Source organism: Sciurus carolinensis, chromosome 14, assembly GCF_902686445.1.
Source record: "Sciurus carolinensis chromosome 14, mSciCar1.2, whole genome shotgun sequence".
Classification (NCBI taxonomy): Eukaryota; Metazoa; Chordata; class Mammalia; order Rodentia; family Sciuridae; genus Sciurus; species Sciurus carolinensis.
In genome coordinates this window covers 79,421,580-79,442,402 of record NC_062226.1, presented here as the reverse complement: position 1 = coordinate 79,442,402, position 20,823 = coordinate 79,421,580, and positions in this window count along the sequence as shown.

The following is a 20,823-nucleotide window of genomic DNA, read 5'->3' as shown; positions in this document are numbered from 1 at the left end:
GGGATGCTTGACCTTTCTGACCTGTAGGTTAGGAATTAGAAAATCTCAGAAATCTTTTCCAGCTCTAATATTCTGAAATTATTTAGGTGAGCATACACATCTAAAAATTCAGATACATACAAAGAATAAACATGACTGTTTTCTTCTGCTGATCCACAGCCCATAACCAGTAGAATTGGGAGGAGAAATGTGACTTTCAAACCAAAAATTTTGGCACTATTGACACTTGAAATATATTCATTAGTAAATTGTTAATTGTGTCCCAGGGTTATTTCCAACTCTTAAAACCTTATAAGCATGATTAATAATATGTTATTAAAATATTAAATAGCAACTTTTTTTGAATTCAGAATTGCTCAAATTCTAATCCCAAGAGGCTAAAACTTTTCTCATGTGATTCAAGACAGCCTGTATCTCTAATTTTAGAACTTATCACAGTATTTTATCACAGTATCTGACATGTGATAGGAACTTAATAAATGTTTGTTGAATTCAAGAGAACAAATGAATCATTGCTTCTATTTTAGAGTTAAGATATTCTAATGATTGAAGAACCTCTTCTTGTCTGTTTTCTCACCTTTTCGTTTTAAAAAAAGTTTAGGATAATATCAATACAGGCTTTATAAGTACTAAGTGAGAAAATGTATATGAAAATATTTTGTAAATTATAATGTAATGTAAATAAACCTTATTAATGTGTCTTACAAAAAAAATAATGACATTGAGTTAATAGACACTGGACAAAATAATCATTGAAAACTCAGTGAATTATATGGGCACTCAGTGGAACTCTGGATTTCCATTCCGAAAAGCATAGCAGTTTTTAGGTGTCTATATACATCTCTGACTATTTGAATTTATACATGTGCAAAAATAAAATTTAAAATAATATATAAATGTATAATTCGATTTAATTCCATCTAAACCCAGAAACACAAGGCATGACATGCAATTAATTCAAAATAGCAGCCAGCAGAGTTAAAATCAAGCAGACATACGCAGCAGACACGTAAAAACCACAAGCCTCACCACCACCCCATCTAGCAATTGCTTAGGGGGGAATTTGATTCAAACGGAAAGTCAACTCATAAGGTCGTTCTCTACTTTTTAAGGCACATGGTATTTGTTTTGTTATGGAACCAGGATTTCTCAACCTCTGTGCTATTGACATTTGGGCTGGATAATTCTTTGTTGTGAGGGGGGCTACCTGTGTGTGTGTGTGTGTTAGGATGCTTTCCGTATCCCTGGCCTCTACCACTCGAGGCCAGTTACGATTAGATTCAATCCCTCATTTTGTGACAATAATGATGGAAGTCTGCAGACACTGTCAAGTGTCCCCAGGGGGACAAAATTGCCTCTGTTCAGAATGACTGATCTAACCTGAGGGTATATCAACCATTTGGAAGAAACACAATAAATAAGACATTGAGTTACTTACATAAAAATTCCATTGCAACCTTTCTGTAATAATTTACACTCTTATCTGCAATTATTACTCATCACATAAGGTCATTTTTTGCCCTTGAATGAAACAGATTCTCTGCCTACCCCACCCCTATATCTTGGAAGTAAAGTTGTTTTCTTGACCTTTGCTCTCTCTTGTAGTTCAAATGCAGTTTTGTTTACCAAAGTCACATTTGGAAAGTCATCCATCTGTAACAAGCAGCCAGGCCTTTTGTTAATGTTTGCTATTTCGAAAGGTTTAGCTTGTCAAATCTTAAAAACTTCTTTGATATTGAAACGCCCCATCTTGGGTGTTAGTTTTATTCATTCCAAGGAAGCTTCTACCAACAAAATAACACTTATTCTTCACAATAAATGAAAGATATATTTCTATTTTCAATATTTTTGATAAAATACATCATGAGAAACTGAAGCAAAGACATTTTAAGAGCTTCTTGAAAGAAATAAGAATTAGAGGAAGGAAACATTCCCTGAAACATTATAAAGATTTGTACCTGATTGTCCTCTGAGAAACCCTCTCTTTTCTCTGCATAATTGGTCAATATCCACCTGCATTGAAAAGGAGATCGTTGAAATAATTAAAGAAAAATGAAAAAGTATTAAGTGCTATCTAAAATATTGTATAACATCACATTTACATAGCCAACTACTTACTAGATAAATTAAAATATCTTAGTGTCTAAAACACAAGTCAGCCAAAGAGGAACTGATCCTCTGTCCCCCAAAAAACTTTCCTGAATTACTTATCTCAGTGAATGTACCCCTTATTCTCATTCAAGCTGGAAATCTCAAAATTGTACAAACTAATGTGTTTTTCATATCTATCTTCATCTTTCCATTCAACTCCTATGTTCTCCATCTGTAACTCATGTATTGTTTCTATAATATTTAAAAAATTAATAGTGCCCTGTTAGGAGCTAAATCATGTAACCCCCAACTAGCCCCCAGAACCTCAGACTGTGACTGTATTTGGAGATAAGGCTATTAAAGAACCAAGTTAAAATGAGACCAATAAGGTGAACCCTAATCCAATACAACCTGTGTTCTTACAAGAGGAGAGTAAGACACATGGAAGGACACTGGAGATTCATATACACAAAGGCAAAACCTTGTAAGGACACAACTGGAAGGGACTGTTGGAAAGCCAATGGGGACAGCCCTAGAAGAAACCAAACCAGTCTTAGAATTCCAGCTTCTAGATGGGTGAGAAATAAATTTCTATTTAACTATTCTGTGTGGCATTATGCTATAGTAGTCCTAACAAAGGAAAATGTCCCAACCATTCTCTTCCGCTCTAACTTGCCTCCCTCTAGTTTGTCTTCTCCACCACAGCAATAGTGAGAGTTTTTGCTGTCTAAACTTCACACCCAGTATCTCCATGATGATGCTCAAAATCCTTCAAAGACTCCCAAGTTCTAAGAACCATGATGTTGAATAACTCTCTCCTTACATGCTAACATCAACAGATTGATAGTGGTACTGAAATATCCAAGTATAGAAGGATTCAGAGATCACAAATGGACATGGAAAGAGACAATGCCACAATGATTGACATGTGGGCCAAGCATGAGAACAAATAATGTGACTTCATGAAGGCCCCTCTTGCAATCTCCAGCATGGAGGATAAAATGCCTCCTTAGCTTGATGTGCTGATCACTCCATCATCTGGACATGTGAACCTCTACCATGCCTCTCAAGAGTTCAGCTCTTATGCACCCCACTCCCAACCATAATTACGGGCCTCTGAAATGTTATGGGGGTTTATAGCTCCATAGTTTGGTTTCTATTTCACTTCCTACTGGAAATTCCCTCTCCACGTTGTTCACCTTTTGAATAACTACATTATCTAGCCCAACTTATATAATTTTTTTTAATGAAAACTTTTGAACCATCCCCAATATAGAAAACCACTCTCATACTTTTTGCCTCAATGCATTTCATCCATCACAGAACCAATGACACTTCACCGTCTCTGCCACTAATCAAAGAACTCCTTAGGATCAGGAGTCATGTTTCATTTATCACTATGTCTTCATACCTTACTTAATGCATTTACAGTAAATATAACAAATGAAAGAACACATGAGTAAATGAATATGTACCTCTGGGCTAAGTGCAGAATAAAAGTACTCTTGGTAAATATCTAGGAAAAATTATTGTGACACCAAATCAGAAGGGTCTTCACAGTTATGAAATAAAAGAAAGCCATGTTAATGAGTGAGTTTAATCCATAGCAAAAGGATTAGCTATCCATAGATAAAGGAAATATCAAAATTAGGAATGCCATCCCTTGGGCCAGTTATACTCAGACATATTTTCATTCTTTGATCATACTAAAATGGAAATTTCAAGACATTGAGGTAAAGTGACCAATCAAAATGGCTTTTACTTACTACATTACAGCTTTCTTCCAGAGGAGACTTTATCCTAACATCCAAGGAAACCAGAAACCTTGTTGTGATGTAGCTTACTTAACCCTGGGTCTGAAAAAGGAAGAGGTGGCAGGTGTTACGATGACAGTTTGCTGGGTGGTAATAAGAGGCTGCTTCGGAGGGAAGAGGGCATTTTAAACTTGTTTTATTACCTCTTCTGGGACAGGAACTGAAACATCCTGTCATGAAATTATTACTTCATTTGGGGATCTGACAGAAAAAAAAATTTGAAGATGAAAGTTTTCATAGAAATTTCATAAACATGACATATTCTTTTGTCTTATTCCATTCTGTATAAATTATCTTCTTGGAAAGATCTCACACATCTTAGAGAAACCTGCCTAATACTCAGTTTGTTATTTTCATATTCTTAAGAAAGAGAGATTCTTGCATGGTTCTGTTTAATGCCCTCCTGAGCAAGAGAATCTTCTAAATTTCTTTGAGTTTCATCTCCTATCTACACCCTGAACACAGCTCCACAGGGTAAAAGAGATAAGGAACTGTGTGTTTCCATTGCCTTCACACCAATCTTTCTGTTCACCACTGAAACACCAACAGTAGCTTTCTCAGACATTACCCCCTCTGAGGGAGGACAGATACTTCTCAGAACCAAAAGTTAGTTCAACTCCCGAACATATTTCGTGAAACTATAGCAGATAAAGTCTGAAGGGCACATGCTTCACATAGATAAGAAATGGGCTTTATTGAGAGAAAAGCAGGACTGATGGCTTCTCAGAATTTCCCAAGATGGTTTTAAATACCAATAACCAAGCACAGAGAAGATTGCATGATGAATGGAGTAATTATCCCTCCATCCCAAAAGGGAATACAGTGTTTCTCCTTATCCATTGTATTGCTTTCCATGGTTCCAGTTCCCCACAATTAACCATAGTCCAAAAGCATTACATGAAAAATTTCAGAAATAAGCAAGTCATAAATTCAAAATAACTTCTAGTAATTGCTCTCTTTTATTAATTATTGCTGTTAATCTCCTACTATGCCAAATTTATAAATAAAACTTTATCATAAATATGCATGTGTAAGATAAAACAGTGTACCTACAGTTTCAGGAGCCCACTGCAATTCGGTACTATCCACATAGTGGATATTTCTGATATCCACTGTTAGTCTTGAAACATGTGCCCTCTGGGTAAGGGTTCAACACACAGGCAAGAAAGAAGACTCAGGTGGGGAGCCTGGAATAAAGAAGATGGTGCTCATCCTAGGAGCCACCTACCAACTCCATATCTAGACTCTTCTCAGGCACATAAGCAAAGAATGGCAGAGTGAGAGAGATGTCCACTGAGGGACTGGGAAGCTCACAAAGCAAGGAAGTTGGTATTGTGATTCCCTGAGCTAACCTTAGGCAGACTTCATGCCTCCAAGACATGCATAGGGAGATAGCAGTCATGACTGAGGGAATCGTTCCAGCAGGTTAACTTGAAGTGATGTTTCTCAAAGCCCTTTGTAACTCAGAGATACACAGCCAAGAATCCTGAAACCTCCAAAGGGCTGATCAGGGGTCCTGAGACCCATAATCTAGAAAAACATTGAAAAAACAAATTGCAGCAAGAGCCACAGTCAAGAGTCCACGCAGATCCAGCCATCCTGTCTTGGAAGGTAGTGGGGCCAGAGGCAGCCCAAGAAGCAACCAGATGCTATTCTTTCAGTGCTTCCTGGGGAGGGAGACCCTTATCTCTTGAGAGAAAGGAAGCTGAAGGGGAGGGGTAAACTTTCAATTTAACTGAATACTCACATATAAGTGGCAGTATTTTTAACCCAAACAATCTAAGTTTCCTTAAAGGAAACAGATAGTTTTCCAATAACAGTGTGCATGTGAATGTGAGCACATTCTATAATGGTATGGGAGATTGCATTTTGCACACTGGATTAATAATATAAAATTTAACTGACTATAATACCAAAACCTGTACACAAATGGGCAGTGAGAGGAAGCTATTATGGTTTAAACAATTTTAACCATATATGTCCTAATGGATGTTCCCCTAGAATTAAGGGATGCTGAACAAAAGTCACTGAAGAGAACCTTAACAGAGAACCGTAGTGTTCTTTTCATAAGGATCCTACTTCCTGACCCAACATAGACCTCAGTTTTGCTTCTGCTATCACTGTACTCAGAAATTCATTATTGGGGCTGAAAGTAATCTGGAAACCTAACCATAGAACATCATTGCACACTGTACTCTGAATGCCAAGTTGAACAAGAAAAAATCAATGTTCAAGGACCTCAAAAATTTCCAGTGACTACACACTCACCAGAATGATGAAAATGGAAAAAATAAAGAAGAAGAAGGAGAAGGAGAAGGAGAAAGAAGAAGAAGGAGGAGGAGGAGGAGGAGGAGGAGGAGGAGAAAGGAGAAAGAAGAAGAAGAAGAAGAAGGAGAAAGAAGAAGAAGGAGGAAGAGGAGGAGGAGGAGAAGAGGAGGAAGAGGAGGAGGAGGAGAAGAGGAGGAGGAGAAGGAGGAGAAACCAAGAATGGTAAGGATGTAAAGCAACGGGAGCATTTATCACTGACAGGAGAAGTAACCGCCACTTTACATATGTTTGCTGTTTTTTGTTTGTTTGTTCATTTTGTTTTGTTTTGTTTTGTTTTGGTGCCTGGGATTGACCTCAAGTGCACTTAACCACTGAGTTACATCCCCAGCCTCTTCAGCACATATATATATATATATAAGTTTTATTTTTATTTTTCAGCCAGGGTCTCACTAGGTTACTTACAGCCTCGCTCAGTTGCTGAGGTTGTCATCAAACCTAAAATCCTCCTGCCTCAGCCTCCCAAGCTGCTGGGATTACAGGCAGGTGTCATGGCACCCAGCTGTTTGCCTTATTTGCTCAAAATGAACTCATCTATGTCCCTGAAATCCCACTCCTCTGTATGTTCGAACCCCACAGAAATATTACATGTGTGTCTCTTTGAGTGATCCATACTAGACTGCACAAACTTGTGTACTTGTAGCAAAAACAAAATTCCATCAAGAATGCATAAACTGTATAGTCACATAGTGGAAAAATACACAATAAGAAGGATGAGTAAATTGAAATGAAATACAGCAATTATAGGTGCATGTTATAAACACAATGTTGAGTGTGGGATGTCAAACTCAAAGGCATACACACCAGATAATTCTATATTTACAGTGCACAAAGAACAATGAATCTAGGGGACAGTAGAGTGATTACCCTTGACAGATAGCGCAGGCTGGAAGGAGGTATGAGAGAGGCATACAGGTGATTTCCTGATCTTAGGCTTTTAAACAGGCATGTGTTCAGTTTTGAAAAATGTGGTGAGCTGTACATTTATGATATGCATACTTTTCTGTTGTTATGTAATGCTCTATATTGTATTGTGTATTTTGCTCTTACAGTAACATATATTCTAGTGAGAAGTTTATAAAAATAAAAATTTTTCAAAAACACATAGAAATTAATGTACAAACCCAGATCTATTTCCATCATTTATTAATGCAGAAACTGAGTTTGCTTTTCCTCAGATTTCTACAGCTTCCAACTAAAACTGTCAAAGTTCTCTGCAGCCAACCACATGAATATACAAAGGTTCTTGGAAGCAAAAATAGGTAAGAAATGTCAGAGTACTCACACTGCACTTCCTACCTTCCCCTTCTACTGACTAAAAAGAACTCTGAGAACCCCAAACTGAAATATCCCCTTTCCATCTCACGAGCTCTAAAATCACAATCTTAAAAAGCATCGTTTCAAAGAGAGACAGGCACACCAGCAGGTGCCATTTCTAATTCCTCACGGCTACCTTCTGCGCAGAGTGCTGAGGGATAAAAGCAGTGATGAGAGCATTCTTCTTACCATTTCATATTCATGGAATTTGTTGTTACTTAACTTTTCACAAATCATTAGGCTGAAGTACCTCTCCATTTTCCCCCCAAATAGTGTCATTTGACCTGGCATCCAGCTTAATACAGCCTCTGCTTTTGAATGGATTTCTTCACAAGTGGCAATCTCTAATAGGGTCATGTCGAGAGGCAGCCCTACTGCCTGCTACCTATTGCATGTTAGTGTGATGAGGGTAATTTCAAATGGCATTCAATCAAAAAATCTGAAAGTTTTATTAGTCAGGTTGGGGGCTTTCTCATGTTCAGATGAGGCTCACTGCAGCTCAACTTAGACATTTCCACCTAAGATTTCAGAGGACGGAATGTTTTAAACTGTGCACCTACATACTCAATAGCCCACATTGCCTTACAGACCAAATAGTTGATTGTGTTTTTAGAACATTGAATGCAAATTCCTTTTCTTCATCCAAATAAGTAGAGTAGATCACCTGTCATTTAATCAGCAGTATGAATGAACTGTAAATGTATGAGATAAATTATATGTTAAATCATGAAGATCAAAATAATACTTCCCCTGAATGGCTATTAAAAAATATGTGCTCATATTTAGTTATTGCAGATTCCCATTTCAGGATCAAGCTGCTTATGTAAGAAAGCATGTGAGAAATGTCTTTGTTGAAAGACATTTGGGGCTGGAATGGAATTGCTTGCCTTTACTTATCTTCTGGCAGTTAAAAAAGATTTCCTGTAGAACTCAGACCTGTATATAAATAAGCTGAGATAAATAAGCCACGATGTCATGGTTTGGGTGACAAGCATCAATGGCACTAATTTTTGCCCTCCCTGAAGTCAATGAAGCTCAAACAAGTGACAGTTAGCATGTTTCAAGAAATTCCAGGCCCTGAGAAGTCTAGACAAAAGTAAAACTGATATGAAATTGGGATTATGTCATTATTCTGGAATTGGGCATTTTGCATATCAGAACCCTCAGCTAAGTGTGAGTCATTCTAAACTAAGTGGAATAAGATGGTTAAGGTTTAGTCTATAGGTTCACCACTCCAATGGACCAATAAGGAATCAGGTTGACAATCCTCCCTACGACTCAGATTTCCAAAGATCTTACTTCTACAACATTGAATTATTTATAGATTGAGGAAGAAATTATGAGTTCCTATTACAGTTTTTATGTTGCTTGAATGTGCTACCAAACTTTGACTCTCCTTTCTCATGAGCTTGTCTGTATATAGCTAAGATGTACCTCATCTCAACTTTAGATGACATTTTCCAAACACTCAAAAATTTTGTTTTAATATTTACTTTTATTATAAAAAAATATCAAATGAAATTGGTAAAAGTTGAGTAGGAAAAAGAGAAGAGATTTTTTTTTCTATTTCCAACAAACAAAACAGTTTCTGTACTTCTGCCTCTCCATACTTCTTTCCTATGCATATATAATTTTATGCTGCAGTAATATATAGATTGCATAAAATTTCATGCAATATGCAGAAGAATATCTAAGGACACTGTGAGACAACGCAATAATGTAGACGCTTAACTCTGAAATCTCAACAATGGTCTCTAAATTTTGTAGACTTAGTATTATACCACGTAGGAACTTTTTTTATTCTTTAATGAGCCTATGGTTGTTGACTATTATCTCAAGTCAAAATGAACCTTTCTCCCTTGTTGAAATTCAGGAAGGCGGTAGACTTTTGAACAAAGACACTCTAAAAAGCAAAACAAAAAAGTAGATACTAGCAGCTTTTCCCTTTACTTTCCCTGCTCTATTTTCCTTCTTTTCGTGTAGAAGAACAAGACTAGACCAGGAATAGTCAATTTTCCTTCCTGGAGGATTTGTTCATTCCTGAATTCTGAGCACATACTGCTCTTTTTAAGTTCCTGTTCTGCTGATCCTATTTTCCTCTCCCCAACCTACCTTTGCTGCAAAGCCAAAAATCACCCCATAATTTGAAATGGCAAGGCTTAAGAGGGAAGGAATGAAGTAACGAGGAGGCTGATTAGTAATGATCAGTACTGAGAGATCCCAGCCAGGAATCTTTCGAGTCCTGGGAAAATTTTTCTTTAGGTTCAAGAATAAAATTATACCCATTTATTCAACTAGGTTTTTAATGGGAAGGGAGTATATATCCTCAAATAACTAGACTGAGACAGCAGCTCATTTTCTAGCTCGTGTTTTTTAATTGAAAATTATTATTAGCATCAGTTGATTTACTTTTACTGTTCATAACCAACAACATGAAAAGGTTCAGATTTGAACAGTTAATGGAAATAATTAGAGGACAACTTCAGATTTTTTTAAAAGTTGCTTGCAGTCTCATAAATGAGTAGTGATTTTGTGAAATATTGGAGTCTATCACTGTTGTTTGTTTAATAGACCATGCATCTATTTTGTTTTACTGTTTATGCAGAACATTTTGATTTTCGGTGAAGAGTTTTCACAAACGCTATTAAAAATACTTTGTAAGGAGAGTTTATTTGGAGCTGCCAAACCAAAAGTTTAGCTTGGAGAATCAGTAAAGTATGTTTTAAAGAAATTAAAATGTGTTAACATCCTTCCAAACACAGCAATAACTCTGGATGAAAATCCCTTAATAAGATGAATTTTAAAATAATTAAGCTAGTCATGTTATGAAAATAAAGGTATTTTCTCAGGATCAAAATATCAATTTTTTTCCAAAATTATAAGTCACAAGTTAAATAACTCCAAGGTCAAACCTTAATTTTAGCATATCCCTGTGTTAAGAAAGTTTCCTCAGTAAGTTCTGAGATATGTGGGATCCACTGCTTTGTTGAAATAAAAGTCTTGTCATGGACAGATGTCATATGATTTTTTTCAGAGTATCATGCAGAAGGAAAGATTATGAGAGCTCTTGGGGAAGTCCATCAGACCATCACCCCTGGGCATTAGAGTTCCTCTCTCTGTTAAACAGTATTCAAACACGTCGTTCAACACATTCATAGTGATGTTCCTCAGACTACTCTTCTTCAAAGCACAACTACATGCTCCAAAATATCCATTCATTATTTGCAGACATTTAACACACATCTGTTTCAGTGTAAGGGCTAAGCAGCTAGAAATTTCCTCATTCTATTTCTTCACAGTTTCTTTTTTAAAGGTGAGAAGTAGGTATCACAATGAAACCTCGAGGTTAATTGATTGTGTGAAGACCTTGGACTATAACATGGTAGAACTGGGTTTGCCTAGAACCTCATTTTCATTCTGCCAATATTCGTGCTACCCTCAGGGGCTTGTGATTATTTAAGTGATGGGGTGCATTTCTCCCCTATGATGGGTAGTGAGTCCTTAGTGTCCTTGTCCCATCTCAGGCCTTCAGTGAAAGAGAATTAACCCTTTGGCCCTTCTATGGGATATCAAATGATTTTTCTTTTCATATTTTACCACAATGAATCTCCAAAATAATGCCATAAGGTAGAAAGTATGATCCTTATAAGTGAATTAATTGAAGATAAAGTGTAGAACAATCTAATAGGATAAAAGTTACTGGGAAAGAATTCAAATATTGATTTTCCTAATTCCAAAAGCTGTGCTCCTTCATCAGACTATAGAAAGAGGTGCAGTTTTCCTTTCCTGGCGGACTATTTATGACACTCTCGGAATTACTCATGGAGAATCTCACACTATAGAAAAATGTCACGGCAAGATGGTTCTGCATTTCCTTTCATGGCCTCAGGCTTTGGGATTCATTTATTATCATTAGGAGGTAAGGTCTGTGCAGGTTGGTGTGAGGATTTGAGGTCATTACAACAAAACTTACATTCTCCCCTTTCCAAATGTTCTATCCAATTAATAAGAGGGTTAAAGTATAGTACTATTTTTGTTGTCCTGTTACATACTCTGCTAGTTGCCTACCCATCATCCACCCTCCACATCATTCTTTCTAACCAAATCCCAGTTTTCTTCATTTATTCACATCTCTTTAGTATTTAGAAGGCATGAAATCATCCCACTTAAGGAATGATCATAACTGGTTATTCCACCTTTTGCCAAAGACTGGTAAAGGATTATTCAGAAAACATAACTAAGACCATTAACCCCCCCCCATTACTAGGCACATTGGTGCATGCCTGTAACCCCAGCAACTCAGGAGGATGAGGCAGGAGGATGCCAAGTTCGAAGCCAAGCTCAGCAAAAGTGAGGTGCTAAGCAACTCAGTGAGATGCTATCTCTAAATAAAATACAAAACAGGGCTGGGGATGTGGCTCAGTGGTTGAATGCCCCTGAGTTCAATCCCTGGTACCTCCCTCAAAAAAATTTCCCTGTTAAAGAAAGTATTTCCCACTTTACAAGCAAAGGTAGAAAATGAGGGAAACACAAATAGTCCCCCTATTGCATATTTCTATGGAAATTGACAGCAGACATTAGATGTTTACTATTTTTAGCTAATTATAATTATATGATAAGGGGAGTAAGAAAGAGAGAGAGAAAAAGAGAAAGAGAAAGAGAGAAAGAGAGAAATTTGGATTATTTACCAGTAAGTATCAATCATTCTCTAAGTGCTATTCTTCCAAAGACAGTTGCTTTGAATTAACAGGCTGCATGATGTTCTCTGGAGGAAAATTATACTCCCCTGAAAAATTAAATCCTTTTTTTTTTTTCATGAATGGTAAGTCTTCTGCTGGAATCCAGACTCCCCCATCTGATGGCTTTATTGTCCTACATTAAGACTTCAGTGCTGCGTAGCTATAGAAACTGAAGCCAGTGCTTCACACTGACTTCCACTAAATGTGTTACTAGGTGAACTTACTGCCTTTCAAAGCTTCAGATAAGGCTCCAAATGCCTCTTAGGGCTAAGTATTTGTTGTAAGCCAAACAGAAATCAGAAACGGAAATGGTCGTCTGCTTCAGGGAGAGTTTGTGATTATTGGTTGTAGTCCAGGATTTGGAGCTGGGCCAGGGGAATCAAGACAGAAAATACACAGGATGGAAACTTCAGATAGGAGAGAGGAACCTAATCCTGGGGTCAAGAGAATAGGAGATCCCTTCAGAAAAATAAGTAGAGTTTGTCAATATGGAAGGCAGAAAAACAGCCTGGTACAACTGAAAAATACTGTGCTTCAAATGACCTGGTCAAAGTCCCAAGGTCCGCTATCCACATAAATGCATCTGAATAATTCTCATTTCGTCCTCATAAACATCCCATGAGATTAGTAGAGTTAAACTTCCATTTACTGGCTTTGAAAATTGGATAGATTAATTTTTCTGATCCTTAGTTTTAGCCAATAGTAATTAGGTTTATCAATATTTAGCAGGAGGGAGTCATGTAAGGTCTAGATGGTCAACCATCCTACTTTTGATTTCACTTTTACCTCTATCCTTTTCCCCCGTTTCTATATCATTGACCTGTGCTTATGACATCTGCAATCAAACTTGATGTCTGGACCTATATTTCCATAGCTTTATAAGCCACCACCCATTGGATGCTCGTAAGCCTCAAAGTCAGATGTAAAAATAACACCAGCACAGACTACATTCCTATTTTGTCTTAATTTACAAAATGCATGATCCTCCTGGGATGAGTAGAATAAAGACTTCCATTGTATAGATGATGATATTGAGATGTATAATATTTAAGCAATTTCCCTAAAGCTACCAAGCTAGGACAAGATCGTACACATACCTAGTCTTCTTGACAAAAATAGCATGTTTTTCACAATGGCTTGGAAGTTAAGAGAACCACCTTGGGAGCAGGTTCTGTAGTAGATGGCACGGGTGCCCTGCCTTGATTTGCTGCACCTGGCTGGTACACCCGTCCTCCCTGCTTTTGTGAGGGCTGGCTCCAAGAGCTCACAAACGTGACTGGGACTACACCATCAAAGTGAACTTTCTCTCTTGAAAATACACCTGTGAGGTTAAACCTTCTTCCGTAGGGGCATTGGACAGTCAGGAGCAAAAGATTCTAGGGGTAAAAATTCCTAACCCCCTGCTTCAAAATAGAATCATTTATACTGTTACTTATACTCAGGCGGTCCCTGTGCATCCAAATGAGGCTAAATTTCAACCAAACATTCATCTTTGCCTAGCTTCTTCCCCTCCTTTTCTTGTGTGGCTCGCTTCCTCACAAGTTTCTCTCAAGAATGCATCCTCTATTCTTCCCTTACCCCTTCTGCTTACCATTATGTATCATCATCCATTATCAGAGAACTCATTCAACCTTTGGTTTTTTGGGATTGGTTTATTTCATTTAACATGATACTCTCCAACTCCATCTACTTCATGTACAACTAGAGAAATGAAAGTTGCAACCCATTTGTGTACCAAAATCAAAAAATAAAAAAAAATAATTTTACAAGATTAGGAAAAAAATGCATCCTCTAAAGAAAATGTGATACATATACACAATGGAATATTATTCAGCCTTAAAGAAGAATGAAATTATGGCATTTTCTGGTAAATGGATGGAGCTAGAAATATCATGCTAAGCAAAATAAGCCAATCCCAAAGAATCAAAGACCAAATGTTTTCTCTGATATGTGGATGCTAATTCATAATAAGTGGGGGCACAGCTACAGAAGAATAGAGGTACTATGGGTTAAACAGAAGGGAATGAAGGAAGGGGAGATGCTGTGGGTTAGGAAGGATAATAGAATGAATCAGACATTATTACTCTATGTGCATTTATGATTGCACAACCAGTTTAATTCTACATCATGTACAACCAGAAGAATGAGAAGTTATACTCCATTAATGTATGATGTGTCAAAATGCATTCAACTGTCATGTATAACTAATTTGAACAAGTGAAAAAAATATATATCCTCTTAAGCCAATTGCACAAGTAACTATCTTAGTATCTGCTTCAAATGAACCAAACCCAAAGCAAGAATTGTCTCTGCCTTCAAGATATCTGGAATTATATCCTGGTACCATTACTTAGCATCTGTGGGAATTTGGCAAAATCATATAACTTAGCCCCTGTTCCTCAATTTCAAATACATAGATACAGAGTAACTCCCTTTGTATTAGTCAGCTTTTTCTATTATAATGGAATGCCTGAGGCCGACTAGTTTTATAAAGAAAATGGGTTTATTTGGTTTATAGTTTGGGAGAGTCAGGGGCAGTACTAGCATCAGATTATTTCTCTGGTGATGATGTTCTTCTTAGCCTAATCTCTAGGAAGCACATGGCAAGAGACAGAGGATGGCAGGTCTATATCTGTGTCTGGTCTCTGTCCCTCTTCTTATAAAGTCAACAGGATTCAAACACAGGGGCGCCATCCAAATAACCCTATCTAAACCTAAACACTTTCCAAAGGTCCTAACTCTAATCATCATAGTTGGATGAAGTCCTCACCTTCTTGATACGATTAACATATTACTTTGGGGACTAAATTCCTGAATGAGTTTGAGGGGACCAGCCATATTCAAACCGTAACAATCTAATAAGATTATTGAAAATCTAAGCTCTGGTCATCATTAGATTTCCTCTCATCATGTTGCAAAACTTAAAAAAAAAAAAAGTAAGCACTGAATAAGTGTTCCCTGGTGTTTACTATTATTATCATCATCACCATTATTATAATTCCCACAGCATCTACAACCCACGCTAGTCCTCTGAAGAGACAATTTCCCCAGCTGGGGAAACCAGACTGCTGGCTGCTGAAAAAACAATTCACAGAAATGCAGCCTAGGCAGAGATGGCAGCCAGGGGACTGCAATAAAATGGGGATAAACAGATTTATACACCTTAAGAAACATCTAGACTTCCTGATTCTGCTCCTTCAAATCAATTTAGTAGACATTTATGGAGTGCCATGTGCCAGGAACTGAGGTATGTTCTAGGCATCCAAGAAAGGAATCTATTTTATTCTTTGCAAGTAGATTCCATAGGGGGAGAGGTGTCATTGTGTGATGTAATAGGAATTCCCTAAAGTGTTGAATACATAAATGTATAAATGCTGGCTAAGTCATAATACATTTGAAAGTCTCAGATAATTGTCTAAGAGGGGAAATAAACAGTCTTGGGGATAAATCTAGTTGTAATATAATTAAGTTAGTTGCATAAGCTTTTAATGGATTATATTTTTATAAGTACTAATACTTGTAAAATTTTTGCTTTTAGCAAATTATGTATCATTCGAACACACTGGCTGATGCTTAATAAGAATTAGAATTATATTTTGCTTGTTATATAAGTAAGTATCTTGTTACATGCCTGTTTAATGCTTGCAAAAACCATTCCAAACAATCTCTCTAGAATAAGAGTCTAATTACACATTTATCATTAAAATTACAGTGAGCTAATTGCCTTGGAGATATCTTTATCTCTCTTGCAGCTTGCTTAATCCTAATGCATGTTTTCAGTAATCATTTGTTATTTAATTAACTAATTAACAAACAATACCTGTCCTATGGAAAATCCTAAATTAAACACTTGAGACTCTTTAATTGAATGCTCAATAACCCAATATAGTCCTTAATATTAAACCCTTTAAATATTGCAAAGATTCTATTGAATCACATATTAGTTTGCTCCTGTTATCTTTGGGGCTTAATTGGTAGGGGGAAAAGGGCAGTTGATAATACACAAGGGGTAGCCAGCACAGCAAGGCTCTGATGAAACAAAAAATATCTATTAATAGCTGCTGAGCAACAACACTGGCCTGCCCTGCCGGCCAGCCACAAAGCCAGGCCATTCATTTAGAATACCAATGTCCTTGCCCCATGAAATCAAGAAGCACACCTTGGAAGATAAGCACAAACAGGGCCCAAAGTCAACGGTTTGAGATGCAGACACATGTGATGTCCCTCAGACCCCTACTCTACTCTGTACTGCTTTGAACACCCCCAAGACTGTGTTTCTTCCTATGCACATAGTATTGTAGATGAACTCAAGAGTACCTTTTGTACCATATCCCCTCAGTGGACACACTTCCCCAGTCTAACCTCCTTCGATTCAACTTTGAAAATGTTTCTAGAAAGCCCCTTCTAGTTCTAAAATGCAGATCTAGTTAGTAAGTTCTCATCAATGATTTCCTACCCTTTTCTGATGATTCCTTCCTAAACTCCTTGGTGTTTGCCGCTCTCCAAATTCTTATTTCTGGATTCCTAGTAAAGTCCTGAGGTCTCCAATCATCTCTTCCTGTATCTTTTGCTCCATTAATGCTGTTACCTTAAGATTTCATGCTCGTGTATTGGTGCTTTATTTGCTGTTCTGACTATCCTAAGCATCTGTCAAAGAATTACCTGCTCTCAAAACCTAGTCAGACTCAAAATACAGGATCTTTTTCTATGTGTCCTATGTATTACTTCCATGATATAGTGTATGCTAAATTGCTTTGTAATTGTTTGCATGTCCATCTCCCAACTTATATAGACATCAGAATTGAATGGTTAAAAGCACCAGGTATAGGGTCTAGGATATATAAGCTCAAATTGCTGCTTCACCAGTCCAAGGATAAACTTAGAGGCTCAACACTTAATTTCTCTTGTCCTCATTTCTTACATCTGTACTTTGGATAGAATATGTGAACTTTTCTCATAAGTTTATTGTGAGACTTATATGGCATGGTGGCATATAAAATGTCAATAACAACACCTGAAATATGGGAAATTCTAAATCATTGGGAGTTCATTTTAATGCTATTCTGTACATTTAATATCGCATTACTGTGCCTAAAATTTAAGGCATTTTGCATATATATACACTCAGTAAATGTTGCTGAACCTGAGTGATTGCATGAATAACTGAATGAATGGCTTGAAGCAGAGAGAGAAAAACTTGGGGTTAATATACAACTTTTTGTATATATTTGAAATTATGTCCTATAGCAAAGGAATCAGAATGTTTCTATGTGGCCCTAGAGGGAGATCTATGACCATAAAGTAAATCAATAGAGAGAGAAAGGTCAGTTCAACATTAAAATTTTCTAAAAATTATGTTTAAAATTGAATGTTCTTCCAGAGTTTCCTTGTATTCCATGTAATCAGAGATCAAACAAAATGGTTGAGGTAAAATTAAGTTTAGGGTTGGACTTCATGACATCAAATGCTCCTGACTTTTTATAAATCTCTGGCTCTATTAAAGTTCCAAAGTACCCCACATTTTACAATAGGCATATGTTCATTGTTCTCTTGGATAAGACAGCTCTTTGTTTTTCCTCTATACTGTTCAATGTTCAAACTTGCCAGATCATCGCTGAGGTCCCAATGAATTTCTTTTTAAGAGAGCTCGTAATTCATTTCAATGAGTAATAATTACAGCAACACTGAAGTTACACTCTCCTTGCACTGTCCGTAGACAAGGAATTCTTGGGAGAAATTTGAACTTCTTGACTTTGTAAAGCAAGCCCCAGAATGGTGCCTGCTAAGGCAATGACTTGGAGTCCCTCTCTTTCCTTGCAAGAGATTTTCAATGTCTGTTTTCAAGTTTTGATATTACTGTTTGCATTATTGGACTTTATATCCCCAGGAAGCAAAATTCAAATTCTCTCAAGTTCGAGACAGCAATAATTTGATTAACTGTCCTGTGTTTATGCTGAGTCAATGGCTAGTAGCTTAGCAAATAGAACCGATTGTAAATGACATACTTGGAAAATGATGTACACAGAAAGTAAGAGTCACCTACCCACTTTGAAAGTTCCAGGAGAGAAAATTCTGAGAAAGACTGTCCCTAGAGGGCTCCTCCCAGGAAGTACCATGTTCTGATATGATCCTCACTACTTTGTATTTATTATCACTATCTAGAAAGCAAATGCTAAAGCCATCATCTTTCAAAATAATGAAAAAGGGGATTCCCTTCCTCCCAATGTTTCAATACTCATTTATAAAAATAAAGGCCCCATGGATCGTCTGAACTTACTTCAAATTTATATTATACTGCAAAGTTTTGCTGCAACTGTTCACAATTTACCTGTCAGACATTGTGAAAGACATCATTATAATTCCAATCAAAGAATTTTCTTTTGTTTGTGTTTAGAATGATTTCTCCTAGTTTCAATAATGTTTTTGTTAAATCACATAAGGTGAGAAATAATAATAGGATATCGCTTAATTGAATATGTCATCATGACAGGAGGTACAATACTTCTTTTTGCACATGATGGTTGCTTGCTGGCTACCAGGATGGATTGATTGCTGCCCTCGTTATGTAGGTAGTCTGCACTTCCCTTTGGCTGTTCCACCCTCCTCAGTATCCCAGCTCCACTGAGCTGTTGAAGTCCTGTATTTCAAATTAGCTGTGAACTTGCCATTCTTAAACATTACAGTACTTGAATTGTTGGTACTCTTTGAAAGGCCAAGAGACTGGACAGAATTCTGAAAACTGAAAGCTATTTTTTAAATAATTTAGAATAAGGATCACAGCCTTTTCACCAAGGTAGCAATTAAGTCATCACCACCACTGGCCCTATACAAATTGATTTGGGCTGTTTTTATCACCAATACCTTTTAAACTGCTTTTCTGTACAATCTGACACCAAAGTCAGAAATCACACAGTGAAAACTAGTACCAGGAAAAGGGAGAAAAGGTCATTAAATAAAACTCATTTCCACTAATATTAACCCTGCAGAAAATGACCAGGCAGGTAATTTTTCAGGTACCCATATAATTATCATTGCTAAAGACATTTGTCCAGTCAAACATATTTTTCCTATTCAACTGGGGAAAATACACTAACTTGTACCGCAGGGACATCTCATTTTTCAGGACAGCTCAGCTGGGAAGACCATTCCTTACCTATTTAAAAAAAATCTGTAATGTGCTTGTGAGCAATATTTATACATTTGGCCTTTCTGCTATGTCATTTCTCCCATCTCTCAACCCTCTATCCCTACTCCCCTTGCATGGGTGTCTCTGTCCTATTATATAACAAAACCTCCCTGGAAAGCCTGCTTATTATTCGGGCAGGCATTTTGCTCTTCTCATGCCATGATTGCGGCTCTCCGTTTTTAAGTTCCGCCGCTTGCAGGCAGCAGTCTGTAAATAACAACCATTAAGGCAGGTCTGGAACTTGGTCCTCATGCTTGGGTAACTTACAGACAGAGTTCTAACTCTGGCCTGCTATTTACAAACAATCCCCTTGCAGCTCTGGCACAGGGAAGAGGAGGGTTAGGCATGACTTCCAGAGCATTTAGGATGGTTAAAAGCTTGCATTTGGCTGCTGAGAAGGTTAGCCAGATCTGGCTAGCTTGGGAATACTTCTAAGAAGAGCAGCTCAGCTATCACTTAGCTGGACCACCAATCATCTATATGGAATCAACCTAGATGCCTTACTTCTAATCTTCTAGTCCTTATTCCAACCTTCCAAGACCATACTACTAATCCCACTTTTCAGATTGGGAAGGTGGGATTAGAGATGAAAAGTCACATTCCCAAATAATCCAAAGCAGGAAGAAGTAAGTTCTAATCTAGAACTGTACAAGACAATGCTTCTCAAAATCCTATGAGTCTAGTAATCTTGTGGGGATCTTGACATGCAGTTTTGAAGGTATGGGGTGGGGCTCAAAGTTTTGCTTTTCTTACATATTCCCCAGAGATGCCTTGCTTCTGGTCTCTATGCCATACTTTGCTTAGCAAAGGTACAGGTTATTTTTTTTTTTAACAAAGAGAAAGCTTTAGTGATGAATACAAGAAGGTCTGTACAGGGATGCCATGCATTGGCCCTGTGGACAAGTAAATTTTTGAATCTACGATGCCAAACAAGGTATGGGGTGGTTGTGCTGGGAATCATGCCAGCCTCCATGTCCGACAGGCATTTTGCTCTCTGCCAGCAAGTTCCTTGGCAGAAATAGGAAATGCACATTTTTCTGGCCAGAATTTGAGATTATTTTCCTCCCTATTTTTGTCCCAGTGAATGTCTTACAAGTTCTTTTTCTGCTTACCAATCACTCAGTATTTTAAAAGTACTTGTCATATGAAGAAGCTGTAACTGAGAGAGTGCTGTCCTTCCATTCAAAAGACCCATTCTCACTCTCAATTATAGCATTTTCTAACTGTGATATATCCAAACACGAAACCTCTCTGGAATCCGTTTGTTTATTTATTTAGCAGGACTGATCCACCTTCATTCAATGGTGAGTTTGTGGATAGTTTTTATATTACTAAAAATAATTGATTTAAA